Here is a 19153-nt window from a genome sequence, read left to right on the forward strand (position 1 = left end):
TCAGCCATGCCCGTGCCTCCTTGCATAAATCCCCTTTTGGTCCCTAATCAGCCCCATTCCTCCTCTGACCACCCTTTTACTATTTAAATGCTTATTAAAGACTTTAAGATCCCCTTTTATATGAGCTCCAGTTTCTTCTCAAACACTCTCTTTGCTTCTCTTATTTGGTTTTTCAATTCCCCAATGAGCCCTCTATATTTGGTCCGGTTCTCAATTGTATTATGCATCTGACATATGGCATAAATACACTTTTTCTTCTTCATCTAAATCTCTATCTCATGTCATCCAGAGAGATGTGGATTTGTTAGCCCTGTCTTTTCTCCCCGTGGGAATATATCTTTACCAAACATGAACTTTCTCAGCCTATTGTTCAGTTATAGTTTTGCTTGCTAATCTTTGATTCTAATTTATCTGGGCCTGATCCTTCTTACCTTATTGACATTAGCTTTCCCCCAGTTAATTATTACTCTGGGGTGCTTCATGTCCTTTTCTGTAAGCCAACCTAAACCTTATGATACAATGATCACTATTTCCTAAATGTACCTCTACTGACTGTTGATCCACTTCGCCCATCTTATTCCCAGGAACCAGGTCCAGCAAAGCCTCCTTTCTTGGTGGACTGGAAATATACTACAATAGAAAATTCTTCTGAACACATTTGCCCCTCTCTGCCCTTTATACTACTACTATCCCAGTTTGTATACGGGTAATTAAAAATTAATTCTTGCACCTCCCTGTAATTTCCTTCCAAATGTTTTTCCTCTACACCAGTGGTTCCCAAACGTTTTTATGTTGTGGCACCCTTCTATACTAAAAAAAAATTGAGGTATGTGTCCTATTTGCCCTCTAGCATAAGCCTTTTATCTCTAAAACTTTCCAAAAACATGTCAAGCCACCAACAATTTTCATTAGTTTAGGAAGTTTACAATGAAAACTTTATCACCAGTTGCATGTCAAATGCAATATTTCTTACTGAAGATGTACACAGTTTAAAAGTATTTCCCATTAAAAATTTCAATTGTTTTCAGTTTTTTTTAAGTCTGCATTTCTCAATATGAGAGTTTATAAATGAAGGAAATACTGTGGGCAGCATCTTACCAACAATGTTAGTGTGACACCTGGGCCTGCCTCTGTGAGCAGAATCTCTGGATCTGGGGAGGAGCTGATGACAGGGCAACTCGCAGGTCTTGCTTCACTGACAGGTGCTCCCTCTTTTTGTTTTTTACATTAGCCAGTGTTGAGAACACCAACTTACACAGGTAAGCTATGGGAAACAGTAAGAGTACTGGTATAGCATGATCTGAAATAGATGGATTTTATGTCCCGCAAGCAACCAAAATGTGGCCTGAGGCATCTCTGCAAACTTCATTTTCAGTGTACGATCCATCCTGAGCTCTGCAGATTCCATTGTTCTTTGAATGACAATTCCTTTGACGATTCAAAAGACAGTGAACTAAACGGACCACATACCCAATCACAGTCTCCCATACTTATGGGGCGGAAGTAGCATTCAAACTTCTCTGAAGAAGGGTGATACAGACTCAAAACATTAACTCTATTTCTCTCTCCATAGGTGCTGTCAGACCTGCTGAGTTTTTCTAGCATTTTATGTTTTTATTTCAGATTTCCAGCATCCACAGTATTTTGTTTTTATTCAAACTTCTCTTGTAATGTTTTAAGATGTGTGGAGATGAGTTGAGTATGGGTTTGCCAGCAGGATTCGCTGATTCTAGTTTGGACATCTCAGTTGACCAACATGCCACTTTTTCCTGCCAAAAGGCCAGTTTTGATCTGAAGGCTTGAAGTTTATCTGTGGCAGTCAGAATGTTCTCATTTTATTCCCCTGCATTTTAACATTCAGCTCATTCAGATAGATGAATATATCTGAAAGTTATGCAAGCTTATCACACCAACAATAATCACATATTAAAACTTTGTATGGCAACTCAGAATTGAAAATTCTTTCAGCACATTACAGAGCTCATAAACACGGGAGAGGGCATTGGATGATTATTTAAATAGAAACAATGTGCGGGGTCACAGGGAAAAGACAGGTGATTGGCACGAAGTTAAAATGCTCAGAGAGCCGGTGCAGACATGATAGGCCGAATGGCCTCCTTCTGCACTGTAACAATTCTATGATTCTGTGATTCTGTCTGTTTCTAAATTGTGGAGTTAATGCAATTGTACCTATCTGGGCGAGTGGGTGCTGGTCTTTTCTCTGGAAGAAACATAAATATTTTCTGCACCCTCTCCAATACCTTCACACACTCCTTAAAGTGCAGTGCCCAGAACTTCTGTGTGCGTGAGTAAACCCTGCTACTTGGTTTCCATTTCTTTACACAAAATAGTAAACAAGCGTAATTTCAAAGGACAGGATTTTACATATTCATGATTTTCACTGTTTGGTCAAATACTGCAGTTAACTCAGATGGCACTGTTTTGGCAACAGGGGCTTGCTTCATGTTGCAAGGATATGGGGCTGACCTGGATGTCAGGATTCTGTTCTTTCGCTTAACTCAGGAATTCTTTGACTATTCCCATCATGAAAGCTGCTCCGTCAGTGAGGATGCTTTGCACTTGGTCCAGTTAAGATTGTTTTCCCCCAGATAAGCAGTTGTGACACCAAAGATTTCCTCTTCAGTCACATGACCAGGCAGTTCTTTGCAAAATAAGAGATTCTCTTTGATAGAATCCCCATCAATATACATGACATTGGCTAAGAGCTGGCAGTGTCCACAAATATCTATGGAGTCATCAATCGGAAGGGCAAATTTTCTACACATTTCTAATTTCTCTTGAAACACCTGTTCAATATCAACTAACATTTTGCCAATATTCTGTTTGATTGTAGTATCAGAAAGAGGAACTTTATCGATTTCTTTGACGGCATCAGCTCCCATTATTCTCACAATACTTTTGCTTGCCAGCAGCATTAGGGTTTCAGCAATGATGCGCAGCTTCTTCAATTTTGCTATGAGCTCAGCCACCAGGTAACTCACCTCCTGCACATTACCTGAAGCCTGCACACTCCATCATATGTTGATTTTGTTTTATGTTTTGTTCTCTCAGGCACTTGCAGTACTGTATATCCTCGCTGGAGAGGAGTTTTGTATTCAAATGATAATTCAACTTAATTGGTACCATTACAGCGTTTGAGAGCTTCTCCCTGCATTAGGCAATCTGGGGCAGGGCAAGAGACATCATCAGTCCATGAGAATCCAAAGGCCAAGTAGCTATTGCTACTGTCACTGTCACTGTACTGTCTGCTCCCCATAGTTCCTTCTCTAATTGGAGCCTGTTCTCCTTTTCTTAACTTTATTGGTTCTTTTTTCTTACCCCTGTTTTCCTCCCTTGCTTGGAACTTTGTTTCTTTTATTTCTCCCTGTTTTCTCTCTCCTGTTTTTCGACCTCTCCCTGTCTCAGTTTTCAGGTCGTTTTTGAGTTTTTGGTCTTCATGCAGGCACATGGGGCCTCTTGTCTTCAGCTTCATGACCAAGCGTTGGTCAAGCACAAGGACCTGACCAACATAAGGAACCTGTTCCCGGCTGGCACATGTGCGGGAGTCCGAAGGTTCATTAGGATTTTGAGATGCCAACCTCGGAGCTGGAGAAGGTTTAGTTGAATTTTGTAAAAACATAGATGTTTTAGTAACTTTGAATCTTATTTCTCAGCACACTTGGGGAATCTTCATGGCACATCGGTTGAGAACGGCTGCTCTACATCTTTCCACTAGCTGATGGCTAATAGAATACACCTAGCAATGTAATTGCACCTTTTTGTTTTTGATGGCTCTAGCCAAATAGATTCTGTCCTTGTCCTCTCTGTGGCATCTATCGTTTTGACAGTGACATCAGGGTTCTGAAGCCTGTGGGGAATTTTCAGCCAATTGGCCTTCAAATTTCATTAAGTGGTTATCTGCCGCTTACACGCAAGTAGTCCTGTTGTCTCTGATCTACCTCTGGGAAAATACCACAGGGCAGGATGGATGTGGCAAACCAGCATGCTGACTAGTGGCATAAGGTTTTGCACCTGCCTGCCTCCAAAAATCAGCAAAAGAAACCTGCCATCCTTTGTCACTCTGATCTGGAAGTTATTCCAGTCCTGCACTAATGTGGTTAACACAGAACTGGCCTCTGAAATGGCCTAGCAAGCCATTTTGTCATCATGGCAATTATAGATGGGATGTAACAACTGATCTTGCCAGGGACACCTACATCGTGTGGTTGGATTAAAACAATTGTTTCTGTTGGGTCATTTAAGCTCCATTTAATCACTATACATTTACATGTCAGGAATGCGGCCCATCTCAATTCACTGGGCAGAATTTTGCTCTCGGATGGCGAGCGGGCCCCACCAGCTTGGTGGCAGGCGGACAGCTGACCCCTGCCACTGAAACGGGGCCCGCCGCCATTTTGAGTGGGCGAGCCAATTAAGATCGCCCAGTGGCCTGCCCGATAGGAAGCTGTGCGCTTCCTGTGCGGGGGTGGGGGGAGGGATTCCCCATCTGTCAAAGTGCGCTCTTTCGCGCATGCATGCAATAGAGCGCACTGCTGCCTGAGGCAAAGTCCTGTCTCAGGAAGATTCGTGAGAGGTAAGTAACGTCTAAAAATAGATAAATATTAAAATTATTAACATGTCCCCCCTCATGTGACAATGTCACACAAGATGGGACATGTTAATAATACACACATAAAATTTATTAAATTTTTAAAATAGGGACATGAAACTTCACCCCAACAGTGGATGAAGTTTCATGAATAATCTGGAGCCCGCCAGCCTTAATCTTGGATAGGCAGGTCTTTAATTATTTTAATTAGCCTGTCAATGGCCTCAATTGGCCATTGACAGGTCGGCGGACGGACAGCTGATTTCACTGTCCACCTGCCTTCCCAAAAATGTAAAAGGACCGGGATGACGTCGGGGATTTCTCCCGACGTCATCCCGCGTCATTTTCCCCTCGGCGAGCAGGCCCCACCCCCAAATCGCTGAGAGGAAAATCCTGCCCGCTGATTCAGAAAGATTCTAATATCACCTCATGTAGCATTCACTCATTACATAAAAATACTTATTACTCTACCTGGAAATTTATTCCACATGTTAATACCAAGTTATATGAATCTTCTCTTCACAATATTTTAAAAGGGACATCTCCTTTGTTAAAATAGCAGATGAATGTATCATGTGAATGTGTTAAGCATTTATTTGCTTCTTGCTGCCATCAGTAATTTATATCCTATATTTCTTTTAAAGCAGAACAAATAGAATTAATGGGTCTTATTGTATATTGTCAAGTTCACATGGGCCTGAAATTCACACTTGAATCTGCTCCCGGCCATGGTCATGTTGCAAATGCGACTTCACACTGGATGGCCAATTAAGGTCTGCCCAGCATGATACGCATGCAATCAATGGTCGGGAAGGGCCGGGTCGGGGGCGGGAGGCTGTTGAGCGCCGGGTCCAATGACGACCCAAGGGGCACTTTAAAACCAGCAGGGGCAACTCCCTGAAGGCTTCCAGGGCAGAATCTCTGGTGTCTGCCCAGGAGACTGGAACAATGGCCTCATCAGTGGCTGGAAACATCAGGCGGGAGAGCAAATTGGACGAGCGCTTGGCCCCCCCCCCCCATTTCTCGGCAAGTGCCTCGCGGTCCTCATGGAGGAGGTCGGTGTCAGGCGGGACATTCTAATAACTAGGGATAGGAAGAGGAGGCCACCGCAACTGACCAAAAAAGCCTGGGTGGAGTTGGCAGCCGAGGTTAGTGGTCACAACGTTATGCGGCACACGTGGGTGCAGTGCTGCAAAAAGTTCAACAACCTGCTGTGCTCAGCAATGGTGAGTATGGAATTGGCATGGATCAGTGTGGAGAAGTGATAAGGGCTGGCTGTCCCCACCATGGAGCTCAGGTGGGTTAGAGTCTGAGTGCTGTCACTGACACTGGAGCTGGCCAAGGGGGTGAGCCCTGGCTACTTGGCCTGAGTGTCTTGCGGGTCAAGGGCCACAGCTCGGATGTGCCCTGCAAGGTGTTCCTCAGGAGGAATTTGCCAGTCTACAATGGCGCTGCAAGTAGAGAGTGGACTAATCAATGCTCCTCGTCATTTCAGGAGAAGAGAAGCCTTAACAACTTCAAGAGGTCACAGACAGATGGGGATCCCCCAAACCACCTCATTCTCACAAGGTATGAGATGGATGCCTTGGAGCTGGAGAGCCTCCACCCACCTCCATCAGCCAGCCAGAGGTGAGAGTGTCGGATTGTGCAAACATTCTTGTGTAGTCTCATTATTAATGGCAGCCTCAAACCTGGAGTCCCCATTGATCGTTGGAAGAAGATGGCACCATGATACAGATCTCCATTGTCTCACCAGGGCGCCTGGCATGCACAGTGACAGTGTGATGACTTAAAATAATGACGTCGTTGTTCTTCCATAGGATCGCCAGCTCACACTCGAATGCAGGACCCCGAAGAGCCACCCTTGACCCCGGAGAATCACTGGGTTTTAGATGCACCTGTATCACTCCTCATCTATGAACCAGGCACCAGTACAGATACCAGCACCTTGGTGGGCATCAGATCGTCGGCTAGAATGTCGGTGCACAGTGGTGAGGGCACTTCACACTTGCTTGAGGAGCAGGCGGAGGTAGAGAGTGCCCAGGGCGGTGGCAGTCGGAGGACTGCTGGAGGCCAGGACGATGCTGAACTGAAGGCCGATGATAAGTCTCTGGAGTTGTCCATTAAGCAGCAGATGCTGGATGTCCAGTGTGGGATGTGCAGGAGGATCTAGCAGCGATCCATGAGGGTATGTATACATGGTCTCTGTTGTAGAGGAGTCCATGCGGATAATGAGCAGCTCATTGACCATCATCGCCAAGCGCACTGCCTCCTCCATTGAAAGAGTGGTGACTCTCATGGAGAGGCAACTCCAGGGGCAGAATCAGGGGTTCCTGGGGTTGTGCTTGGGCCTACAAGCCCTCACACAGGTAATGACCTCAGGAGGTCAGTGCAATGTGGGAGATGGATAAGGCATCCAGTATGCCAGCTAGGTGCCTGTCCATCAATGACGTGCAGGGAGGTCCAGAACGACCTCGCATTGGCGCTCGAGCTGCCTGTCGACTCTGTGGCCAACTCTCAGGGCGCTCTGGATGACGGCAGCAGCTCCTCCACCCCTCTGGCAGTTATTGTGGCATCTGATGAGGCTGCGAAGACTGGAGACAGGCCAGCTATGGCATTGGCCGCTCCCTCCCAGGAGGGGCCAACACAACCACTGGCCAGAGGATGTCCACCAAGGTCGAAAAGGTCAACAGGACAACAAAGTCAGCAGGCTGCTTCCAATGCTACTGCGAGCGAGGGGTTGGGGGTGGGGGGGCAGTGGTGGGGGGGCAACAAGACACAACACTTGCAGATGTAAGTTTAAGGCACCATGAGCACAAGAGGGACTATTCACAGATGATCTTCTGTTCTGCCATGTTTTGTTAATATATCTACTGGTATGACTATTAACAGCATATATTGTTATGTTCATTTGATGTGAATGCCAACATGGTATAAATGTTGCTTTTGTCTTAATGGTCTGACTATGCTTCACTTGTTTTGTAGGTGCAGGGCACGCCATTATCTAATGCTGGATGTGAATGGCTCTAAACTTTATTGCACAGGTACTGAGTGGGCTTTGGGTTCAAAGGAAAGGGTCATTTCAAACATCCGGGACTACACAAGAATGTTTGCACAATTCGGGATGGAGGCAGCACTCCCGGCATGAGGTGGAAGCAGATCTTGGGCAGCCTAACTGAAGGAGCATTGGATCAAGGCATCCCTGGTGTCCCTGACTCCCTGAAAGATCCGGAGGTTTGCCTCTATGTCCTAACCATGCTCCTCTTCGGACTCACTCCTGGATTCATTATCAGTGGCCTGTGGAGCTACCTCAAGATCCTCTTCCTCTAGTGGTCCCCCTTGCCAGAGCCAGATTGTGGAGAGTGCAGCATGCAACCACTATCAGTGACACCTGCTCTGGAGGGTATTGTAGTGCTCCCCCTGAACGGTCCAGGCATCAGAAGCGCATCTTCAGAAGGCCTATGGTCCTCTCTATCATCGCCCTTCTGGAGGCATGGTTCCTATTACAATGCTGCTCTGCCCCTTTTCTTGGGTGGCGAAGAGGCGTCAGAAGCCACCTTTTCAATGGATAGTCCTTGTCACCCAGCCTTGGCACCTGTGAGTGTCTGAGGATGTAATCGCCATGGGAGCTGCCAGGGTACCTTGCACAGACTTGCAAAATCTGTGTCTTGTGGACGTTCATCGAGTGAGAGCCCTTCCTGTTGACAAAGGCACCCGGCTGACCCACTAGCGCCTTGATGGCTACATTTGTGTATTGTCGATTCCACCCTGGATGCAGGGGAACCCAGCAATCACTGAAAACTCCTTGGCTCACTCAGCGGTGATGAAATGAATAAAAGTCATTACCCTGATGCCTGAACAGAGCATCAGCCGCCAGCCTAACGCAACGTGGACAGCTGATTGGGACACTCCACAAAGATCCCACACTGAACCCTGGAAAGAACCGGAAGCATAGAAGTTGAAGGCATTTGTGACCTTCAGAGCCACTGGCATGGGGTGTCTACCCACACAGTTGAACAAATTTACTATTCATGCATGAGATTAAGGTGTCACTAGCTGGGCCAGCATTTATTGCCCATTCCTAATTGCCCTTGCTCAGAGGGCATTTGAGAGTCAACCACATTGCTGTGGGTCTGCAGTCATGTAGGCCAGACCAGGTAAGGAAGGCAGATTTCCTTCCCAAAAGGACATCAGTGAACGAGATGTGTTTTTATGACAATCAGCAATGGTTTCATGTCATCATCAGAATTTTAATTCCAGGTTTTTATTGAATTTAAATTCCACCATCTGCTGTAGTGGGATTTGAACCCAGGTCCCCAGAGCATTACCCTGGGATTATCAGTCCAGTGACAGTGCCACTACACCACCAACTCCTCTTAAGGAGGTCACAGTGTCCCTGGAGAGGCAGAGCTTCCTTTGGCATTGCACCTCAGGCATGTTGAGGTAGCGCATCGCTGCCTGTAAACCCTGGCAGCAGGAGCGGTGTCTTCTGTGGCCCTTTACACCTTGGAATACCTGTTGGTCCTGCACCACTTCTGCCTGCACTTTTCCTCTCACAAGTCGCTCCCCTGGAAGTTGCACTGGGACACCGAGCCTCCTCGCCTTCTGTCCCTCTCTTCCTCCCCAGAGAAGATGCCACCAGTGGAGAGCACAATCCCCATTACCAGGGTTACAGGAGGCTGTCTGGTACCTGGAAGGGTCCATACAGTCAAAATCCTCCAGGCCTTGGAAACACCAATGAGTTCTGAACTAAAGTCCAGAAAAGCTAAGACTGAAGTTCAGAGCAGAGATGAAGCTGTCAAGTTCAAATAAGCAACCAGCAGCAAACTATCTCCTAAACTCCTCACTACTCATAATGGCAATGCTGCAAACTCATTTTATCTTGCCCTTGGATGAGGTTTCGTTAAAAGTGGGCTGCCCGCTTTGCCCGTGCGATGAGCACAAAATCGCATGGGCAACATAAAATTGAATACAATTAGCTTTTTAATGGCCTTAAGTGGCACTTTAATTGTTGGTGAGTGCAGCTCCAACATCCACGCGTGCCCGCCAAAATGAAAATTGCTCACATGCGGAGTGACATCGGGATGCTTGCCTGACTTCATCTCGTACGATTTTGCGTCCGATCGGTTCGGACACGCGCCTGCACGCTGACATAAAAATTCTGCCCAGGGAATCATTAGTTCACTTCCTTATACAAATTTAATCCCATACTTTAACAAAAACACCTTTACTTGGGCTCTGTCATTAACTCAATAGAAAAATGCATCCAGGTATGAGTTACAGAGCCATTGACCAGGAAATCCCAGATGTCATTCTCAGGCTGTGATGATCTTGCTTTAGTGCATCGGTGTAGGCATTATGTGAAGATAGGTTTTGGTTATGGTTGCTCACAATCATTGCAAACTGAAGAATGACTTCTTGATGAAATATAAAAGACTGCTGATGGCCAGGAAGTGGCTGACAGCATGACGTGGAATTTTCTTCACTATGCCATCCCAAATCATGCAGCATTGTAGCAGAAAATGTAGGATAATCAGGCAGGGAGGTTGATTCACATACCCATGCTGATGAAAGTTTTCTTCCTCCTTGTCCAAACATATTGGACAATTGACCATGTAAATCACAGTGGCAGGGCAAAGCCTGGCAACTCAGCTGAATTATCTGACTTCTGCTACTGATCCCTGTTGATCCCCAGGTATTCAAAGATGGGGTGAAGTAGATCCTGGATGAGTGCAGAATGGCTTGCTGTTGAGCCTTTAGGTGACAGAGGGGCCAGGGGTGGACACTACCCTATTTCTCCTGGCTCTAAAAGAGTCTAAGCCCAAAAACTGAAATCACTCTTTGCTTCTTTGAGGCACTTCTATCCCAGTTAAACTCAGCTTCTTTGCTGCACATGGTCTGTGGCATTCCAGAGTCTCTCTGGCTGGCAAGGATCCTTTTCTGGAAAGTTCAGCATAAGTATCCCATTACTCTAAGTGCAATCAGAATATTAATATCAACTATTCAATCCTGTCCTACTGCTTCAAGAAACAACATTACCTTTTCCTAACATTTAAAGTCTCTGTAATACAGGAATTATTGTATTCTTTGGAGTATTCCATCAAGATAGAGTATTTGGTGGTGGAAAATGATAATGGCACATTGGAGTAGTGCAGTGAAGCTCTTCTCAGTCCCCACGTAGGGAAAGCTTTAATCTGTATGTGGTAATTCCAAATACTGACACTAAATTCAAAGCATGAAGAATTTTCACTTCCCAGCATTGATATCGCTCATCTTAATGAATGTAGGATGCAAATCTCCAGAGAGTTTGGGGAGATTTTAGAATGTAATGTTTAAATAGTTTGGGTTCAGCATAAATTAATTAACTTTCATTTAATATATTTATCATAAGGTCATCCAGCCTCCCAGCTTCATTTAGAGAAAATAGTCATATATCTGGGTGGGTGACAAGGTGTACTCCATGCTCCCATGGCTCACAATTCCACTTGAAGTCCCAATCTCAGAAAACAAATATGTTTTACACATGGCACATTTACCTATCAGCATTGTAATTGAGAGAATCATTGGGATTCTGAAAGGATAACATTGATATGTTTTGAAGGGGAAGTAATGATGCCTCCATTGTGATTCTGTGCCGTCTCCACCACAACTTTAAAATTTAGAAAAAAACTGATATTGGTATACCTGGAATGAGAAGGCCCAGCTGGAAGGTGGAAACCAGTATCAAGTGGATCTTGACACAAAAGAGACTATTGTCCTGACTGCCAGGGGAATGCAACCCAGATAATAGGTATGACTTTCTCAAAATGAACAGATCTCCCCTGACTACAAACTCACCACAATGTCTCCCCAGCCTTCAAGGCTACTCCAATCATTCTGCGTGAAACTTCTGTCTTTAAGTTTCTTAAAACAACCACTTCTCCACAACCAGACCTCATGTGGCCTAAGGTTTTTATTGAATAACTGTTACTTTTTTCAAATAAATTATTGAGCACATATTCTATATAAACCCAAATTTTTATCGTTAGTAATATCTATAGAGGGTGTCTACTTACAAACCGGAACTGATGGATGCTTTACCTTCCTATGATAAAGAAAAAAATTTGCCAAACCCTCAGAGAGTTGCTCTCTGCCGATAATGCTGAACTAGCACTCCATACTGAGGAACACCTTCAGCGGCAAATGGACAGGCTCTCTCATGCCTGTAAAGAGTTTGGTTCGATGATCAGCATTGGAAAGACAAATATCATTGCACAGGAACTTTGAATGTTAAGGATGTGGAAGACTTTCCTGCTGATGAAGCACAATAACCAGTCAGTTAGTGCTTTGATGGCCATGTAGGTCTATGTTGATGTCCTGCACCTGCATCCAATCCACCGATGAAGACAAAACCCACTGCCCTTTGTGCCTGCGAGGCTCCACAGGTGCATTCTCCTGACCATAGGTATCTCTGTCTTCGGCAGTGGATTCTATGATGATGTTATGGTCTTGTTTTCCTGCCCCTCATCCCTCATGCCTGGCACTCTGCCCTTCCTGTGAAGGATGTTGATCCTCATCACGACTGGACCTAAAATTTGACATTGGTGCTCCCATTGCCAGCTGCTGCCTTTCTTATGCTCAGGTAGACTCTCAGTTGTGTCTCAAAGCCAGGTAAGCACCCTCAATACAGCAGAGTGACCCCAGCCCTACATCGTCCAAACATGTACAGAACACTGTCTGCAACCTGTACATATCTGATAATGCCTGTGTGCCAATGGCTGAGGGCCTCTATCAGCTATTCTCCCTTTTATGATTCCAGCTAGGCTGATAGTACGACCATGGCTGACTGCCTGCTGTGTTGCCTCTTCCAGGCACCTGTCCCTGAACCAGAGTGCATCCCGTACGCCCCCTGCAACCTCCCAAAATGGCCCTCAACAAGCTGTCAATCAGCTCCGTAACTAATTTCATTGGTCTCATTGCAGAACTGAGCCGGTTATCAGGGCTGGCCTTCCCCCATTCTGATGATGTGGTAGGAATGATGATGAAAAACTGGCATTGTAGTAATTGTAAGTTAAAACATTTCTTACTATTATGGAGATCATATGACTGTACAGACAAATCAGCCCTAAGCGTGGGGACTTTTAGGGGCGGAGCTTTTTTAGCCTTAGTCTTGGGACATGCATGTAGTCTCACCAGAAGTCTGTAAATAAAGTTTGCTGTTTCTTACAAGAAACCAGTTCTGCACTCCAAGTTTATTACAGGCATGCCAGCTGATAGCACTATATTTAGCGGCCGCGTGGCTCTGTTCCTGCCACCAGCGGGACTTCAAAATATTCCCCTAAGTCTCATTCACAGAGCATTGTTTAAAGTAACTGCTACAGACAACTAGGAAATATATTTAACGGCATATTTCATTGATAATTTCATGTTACCGTTTTGGTAATAGATTGTTGAAAAGGTTCATCTATACCCTAATAGTCGCACTAATATATAATGATACAACTAGCAAGCAGTCATAGGATATCATTCAGTTCTATCAGTGAAGGATGTGTAGACATGGAGGACAGCAAACATTAAAAATTAAGTTGGTAAACTCTGTTGTGGTGTTTTATCTGACTGTTTCATTTCTTGTGCCATTGGTTTATAAATGGTGGCAGTAGCTTCTTGCTGCTTAAAGGATTAACAAAGTGAATGGCTAGAAGGGAATACCTGAAACTCTTAATAACCAGCCAGGCAATTTTCTAAGAAAGTGTGTCTATTTGCAATGAGCCAGATAAAGACAAAGATCAAAATATTACTCTATTCACCGTCTATCCTTTCAGGAACAAGCTTCAGTGTTAGTGCACAGCACAAAGAAAACATACTTTCATGCATTTAAAAGCTTAGCAACCTGCCAAGATACTGCAGTTCAGGGAGAAATGTTTCCACAGAATTTACCTGAAATTTGAAGTTACCAGAGTTAGCCATACAATGTGAAACCATCAGTTTTAGGCCATTGATCTTCAACTGTTCTTATATATCGAGAATCTGTCAGTGCTTGTGTGTGACATTTCTCAAAACATTTCTGCCAAAACAACTAAAGTACAATATATTTTTTTAATATATTTTACTTTTCCCACTTATTTCTATTATTTTAAAATTTATTTCCATCCATTGTTTTATCTCCGCCTTTTAGCCTTACCCCCACCCCACCCCCACTAGGGCCATCCATCACTTGCTTGTCTTGCTTTCTACCTTTAATGTCACCATTAGCACATTCCTTAGTTAATATCACCACCATCAACATGCCTTTGTCCTTTTGTCTATGACATCTTTGGCAATCTCTTCTTTGCCTCCACTGGTCCTCTATCCAACTCTACCTGTCCCATCCCCCTCAAACAGCTTATATTTCACCTCAGTTCTACTTTTCCTTAGTTCTGATGAAGAGTCATACAGACTCGAAATGTTAACTGTATTCCTCTCCACAGATGCTGTCAGACCTGCTGAGTTTTTCCAGCTATTTTTGATTTTGTTAAAATACAATGGCTGCCTGTTAAGAATTCAATAACCAAAATGATGCCTATGGATGAATTCCCTTGAGAATGCTCCTGCTCCAGTGCCAAAGTTTGATGTAGGGCAGAATATTGTCGAGGCATTGGAGGTCTCACCTGCTGGCTGGAGAGCTGGCGAGAGAACTGCACTTCCTCTTTTCCTAAGGTCCGCCAATGTCAATCAGGCAATGGCAAGGCCAGTGGCAGGCATTCCTGAGGAATCAGATCCCCGGTGCGGAAGTCTTGCCTAGTGAGCTCTTCCCGCCAATCAGGCCAGCAGCTCTTGTGCTCACCATTGGCATAGAGGAGGACATAGCTGCTGCCGTTAGATCACCCCCTGGAGTCCCACAATCAGAGAGCAATCCAAGAAAAATGTAAGTGATGTTGCGGAGTGGGTAGGGAGTTTGCAGGGTGGAGGTCACAGGGACTGAGTGCCTTTGGTCAAGGTACACATCCCCCTGACCCCAGAGGTGACAAGCTGCCTGCAGGGTAGCGACAGGCCCACTGAAAACAAGGTTAATCCCAGTTGTGGTGGGATGAGGCACTCAAGTGGTCATTAACTGGCCACTTAAAACCATAGAACCATAGAAAAGTTACAGCACAGTAGGAGGCTATTCGGCCCATCGTGTCCATGCCAGCCCGAGGACACCCAGGTGCCCTTTCTAATCCCACCTTCCTGCACCCAGCCCATAGCCCTGTAGCTTACAGCACTTAAGGTGCAGATCCAGGTACTTTTTAAAAGAGTTTAGAGTTTCCTGCCTGTACCACCAACTTAGGCAGCGAATTCCAGACAGCCACAACCCTTTGCGTAAAAATGTTCTTCCTGATGTCCCCCCTAAACCTTCTGCCACTTATCTGGAATCTATGTCCCCTGGTTCTAGAATTCTCCACCAAGGGAAATAATTTTATCCTGTCCACTCTATCTATTCCCCTCATAATTTTGTACACCTCAATCAAGTCACCTCTCAGCCTTCTTTGTTCGAAGGGAAATAACCCCATCTAGTATCTAGTGAAGATTGGAAAATCATCCTCAGAGCATCTACTACCTCCTCCCTGACTTCCTTCAGCAGCCTCGGAAACAATCCATCTGGCCCTGGTGACTTATCAACTTTCAAGGATTTCAACCCTTCAAGTACATCCTCTCTCCTTACGACTATCCTGTCCAATATCTCGCAGTGTTCCTCCTGGACCACTATGTCTACATCCTTCCTTTCCTTTGTAAACACGGAGACAAAAGATTCATTCAAAACCCTTCCCACAGCCTCTGCATCTACCCACAAGTTTCCATCTTTATCTCTAATAGGTCCACTTTTTCCTTAACTAACCTTTTGGCATTAATGTATTGGTAAAACATCTTTGGGTTATCTTTAACTTTACTTGTTAATCTTTCTTCATGCCCTCTCTTTGATTTCCTTACTTCCTTTCTTACTTCGTCCCTGCACTTCCTATATTTGTCTGGGCTATCTGCAGTGCTTAGTTCTTTGTGCCTAACTTACACTTTATTTTTCTGTTTGATCTTCCCCTGTATTCCTCTAGGAAATTAGGGGGGTCTAGATTTGGCAGTACCACTCTTATTTCTGTAGGGGGCATGCCTACTTTGTACAATTAGGATCTCGCTTTTTAGTGCTTCCCACTGGTTTTTCACTGTTTTATCCTCCAGCAGTGCAGTCCAGTCCACCTCAGCCAAGTCCCTTCTCATTTCTGCAAAATTTGCCTTCCCCCAGTTCAAGATTTTTACTCCTACCCTATTTTACTCTGTCCTTTTCCATGATAATGCTAAATCTAACTGAATTGTGATCACTGTCCCCGATATGGTCGCTAACTGTCTTCACCCAATTACCCTTCTTCGTTCCCCAAGACTAGGTCTAGAATTGCATCTCCTCTCGTTGGGCTTGTCACTAATTGGTTGAACACTGCATGAATCTTTCTCCCTCAGTGCCCCTTATATTGTTTGAATCCCAGTTGACTTAAGGGCCTCAATTAGCGATGGGGCGGGAAGGTCAACCATGGGCCTGCCAGGCCTTAATTCTGGAAGAGACGGAAAGGCGGCAGGGTTCAAGAATGCCACCATACTGCTTAAGTACTTGCCCTTCCTGCTTCCAAACTTGCCATCAGAGAGTGCATAAGGTTCTACCAAACTCTCAACAGAAACCTGTTTCCCTTTTAAAGAGGCACAATTGATAGAAAATCAAATCGTGATAAAAATGAACTTATCAAATTAAACAATAATTCTGTTACACATGTTTACTATACACTACAGTCTCTATATTGCCCATTGGTCGTGGAAAGCCTCAACCCAACTGATGAACGCCATATGATTCTTCTTCAGGACCACCTGAGCATGGAAAAAACTGCGGAAAAGAGGCAGGCAACTAGAGTAACAGTTTGCTTGCTGACTATTTCATATCCTGCACCATTGGTTTATAAACGTTTGCAGTAGCTTTTTGCTGTTTAAAGTAGATGGGTCATCTGCACCCCTCAACTCCCCATTAGAAAAGTCATCACAAACTGACCAACTTTAAAAAAGCTACCCAACAGCAATAGTACGCTGGTGGCAACCGGAACAAGCTCAGTATGGGATTTGCAACCCTCAGTGGAAGGGAATCCCACCTTCAAGGTACTAAATGAGGTGGCCATGCAAACAATGGACGCGTTGGTTGCCATCTTCCAAAATTCTGTAGATCCTGGAATAGTCCTGGCTGATTGGAGGGTGGTAAATGTAACTCCACTATTTAAAAAAAGGAAGGAGGGAGAAAACAGCGAATTACAGACCAGTTAGCCTACAATCAGTATTAGGGAAAATGCTAGAGTCTATTATAAAGGATGTGATAACAAGGTGGGATTAGACGAAGTCAACATGGATTTATGAAAGGGAAATCATGTATAACAAACCTACTGGAGGTTTCTGAGGATGTAAATAGCAGAATCGATAAGAGAGAACCAGTAGATGTGTATTTGGATTTTCAGAAAGCTTTTGATAAAGTCCCACATAAGGGGTTAGTGTGCAAAATGAAAGCGCATGGGATTGGGGGTAATATATTGGCATGGATTGGGAATTGGTTAGCAGACAGGAAACAGGGAGTAGGAATAAACGGGTCTTTTTTGGAGTGGCAGGCGGTGGCTAGTGGGGTACCGCAGCGATCAGTGCTTGGGCCCCAGCTATTCAAAGTATAGATCACTGATTTTGATGAGGGAACCAAATGTAACATTTCAAAGTTTGCTGACGACACAAAACTTGGTGGGAATGTAAATGGTGAGGAGAATGTTAAAAGGCTTCAAAACGATTTAGACAAGTTGAGTAAGTGGGCAAATACATGGCAGGTGCAGTTTTTGTGGATAAGTGTGAAGTTATCCACTTTGGTAGGAAAAGCAGAATGGCAGATTATTATTTAAATGGTGATAGATTGGGAAATGTTGATGTGCAAAGCGACCTTGGTTTCCTTGTACACCAATCACTGAAAGCAAGCGTGCAGGTGCAGCAAGCAGTTAAGAAGGCAAAAGAGAGAGGACTTGAGTGCAGCAGCAAGGATGTCTTACTGCAGCTGCACAGGGCCTTGGTGAGACCACACCTGGAGTATTGTGTGCAGTTTTGGTATCCTTACCTAAGAAAGGATATACTTGACATAGAGAGAGTGCAGCGAAAGTTCACCAGACTGATTCCTGGGATGGCAGGATTGTCATATGAGGAGAGATTGGGTCAACTAGGCCTGTATCCACTGGAATTTAGAAGAATGAGAGGGGATCTCATCGAAACATATAAATTTCTGACAGGGCTGGACAGACTGGATACAGGGATGATGTTTCCTCTGGCTGGGGGGTCTAGAACAAGGGGTCACAGTTTCAGGATATGGAGTAGGCCATTTAGGACTGAGATGAGGAGAAATTTCTTTATGCAGAGGGTGAATTCTTGACTACAGAAGGCTGTGAAGTCACTGAATATATTTAAGAAGGCAATAGATAGATTTCTGGACTCTAAAGTCATCAAGGGGTATCAGGAGAGAGCGGGAGTATGGCATTGAGATAGAGGATCAGCCATGATCATATTGAATGTGGCGCAGGCTCGAAGGGCCCAATGATCTACTCCTGCTCCTATTTTCTGTGGCCAGGATTTTTGGCTCGGCAAGCAGGGGCAGGGCCTGCTCGCCGAGGTGTAAAATGATGCAGGGTGACGTTGGGTGTGTGTCCTGATGTCACCTCACGTCATTTAGATTTTCAGTTCAGCCAACTCGGCTGCATACCCACCAAAGGCCTATTAAGGCCATTTAAATATCAATTAAAGTAATAAACTGAGTTGCCTGTCCAACCTTAAGGTTGGCGGGCAGGCGAAGAGCCCAGGCGGCCTTCGCATTTTTCATGGAACCTCATCCACGGGCGGGAAGAGGTTTCATGAAGGGTTTATAAATTAAATAAATGTTTTCATTAATGTTCCTTGGCATGTCCCAGCTCATGTGATACTGTCACATGAGGGGACATGTCTTAAAATATTTTCTTTTCTTTACTTGAATTTTTAAACCTTAAACTAATCTCCCTGAGACACCTCTGTGACTCAGGAAGATTTCTGCGCTCTTTCACGCAGAAATGCATGCGCAAAAGAGCACAGGCCCCAACTCAGGAAACACCACCACCACCACCCCGCCCGCACAGCGCTTTCGGGCATACATCACACTGGGTGGGCCTTAATTGCCCCGTCCACGTAAAATGGCAGTGCGGACCCTATCGGGGCACCGATCAGATTTGCGTATGCTCCCGCCTGTCCCCGCCCCCGCACAGCCCCCCAAGAAGAGGAGAAAACTCTCCCCTATGCTTCAATGTTTCTCAAGAGTATCCGGTCAATCTGATGAGCAGTCCCAGAACTGAGTAGAGGGTGCTGCTGGAACTGTAAGCAGTCTCACGAAGAAGACAACATGGACACTGAACTGTAAGTTTGGGATTTTTGGGTGGGAAGGAATCGGGCACCTTAGGGAGGGGTGGGGCAAGTGGGGCTGCCGGGTTTTGAGGTCTGGAGGTATCTCTCTTTCCTCCCTTCCATCCTGTT

Source organism: Carcharodon carcharias, chromosome 3 (genome assembly GCF_017639515.1).
Source record: "Carcharodon carcharias isolate sCarCar2 chromosome 3, sCarCar2.pri, whole genome shotgun sequence".
NCBI lineage: Eukaryota > Metazoa > Chordata > Chondrichthyes > Lamniformes > Lamnidae > Carcharodon > Carcharodon carcharias.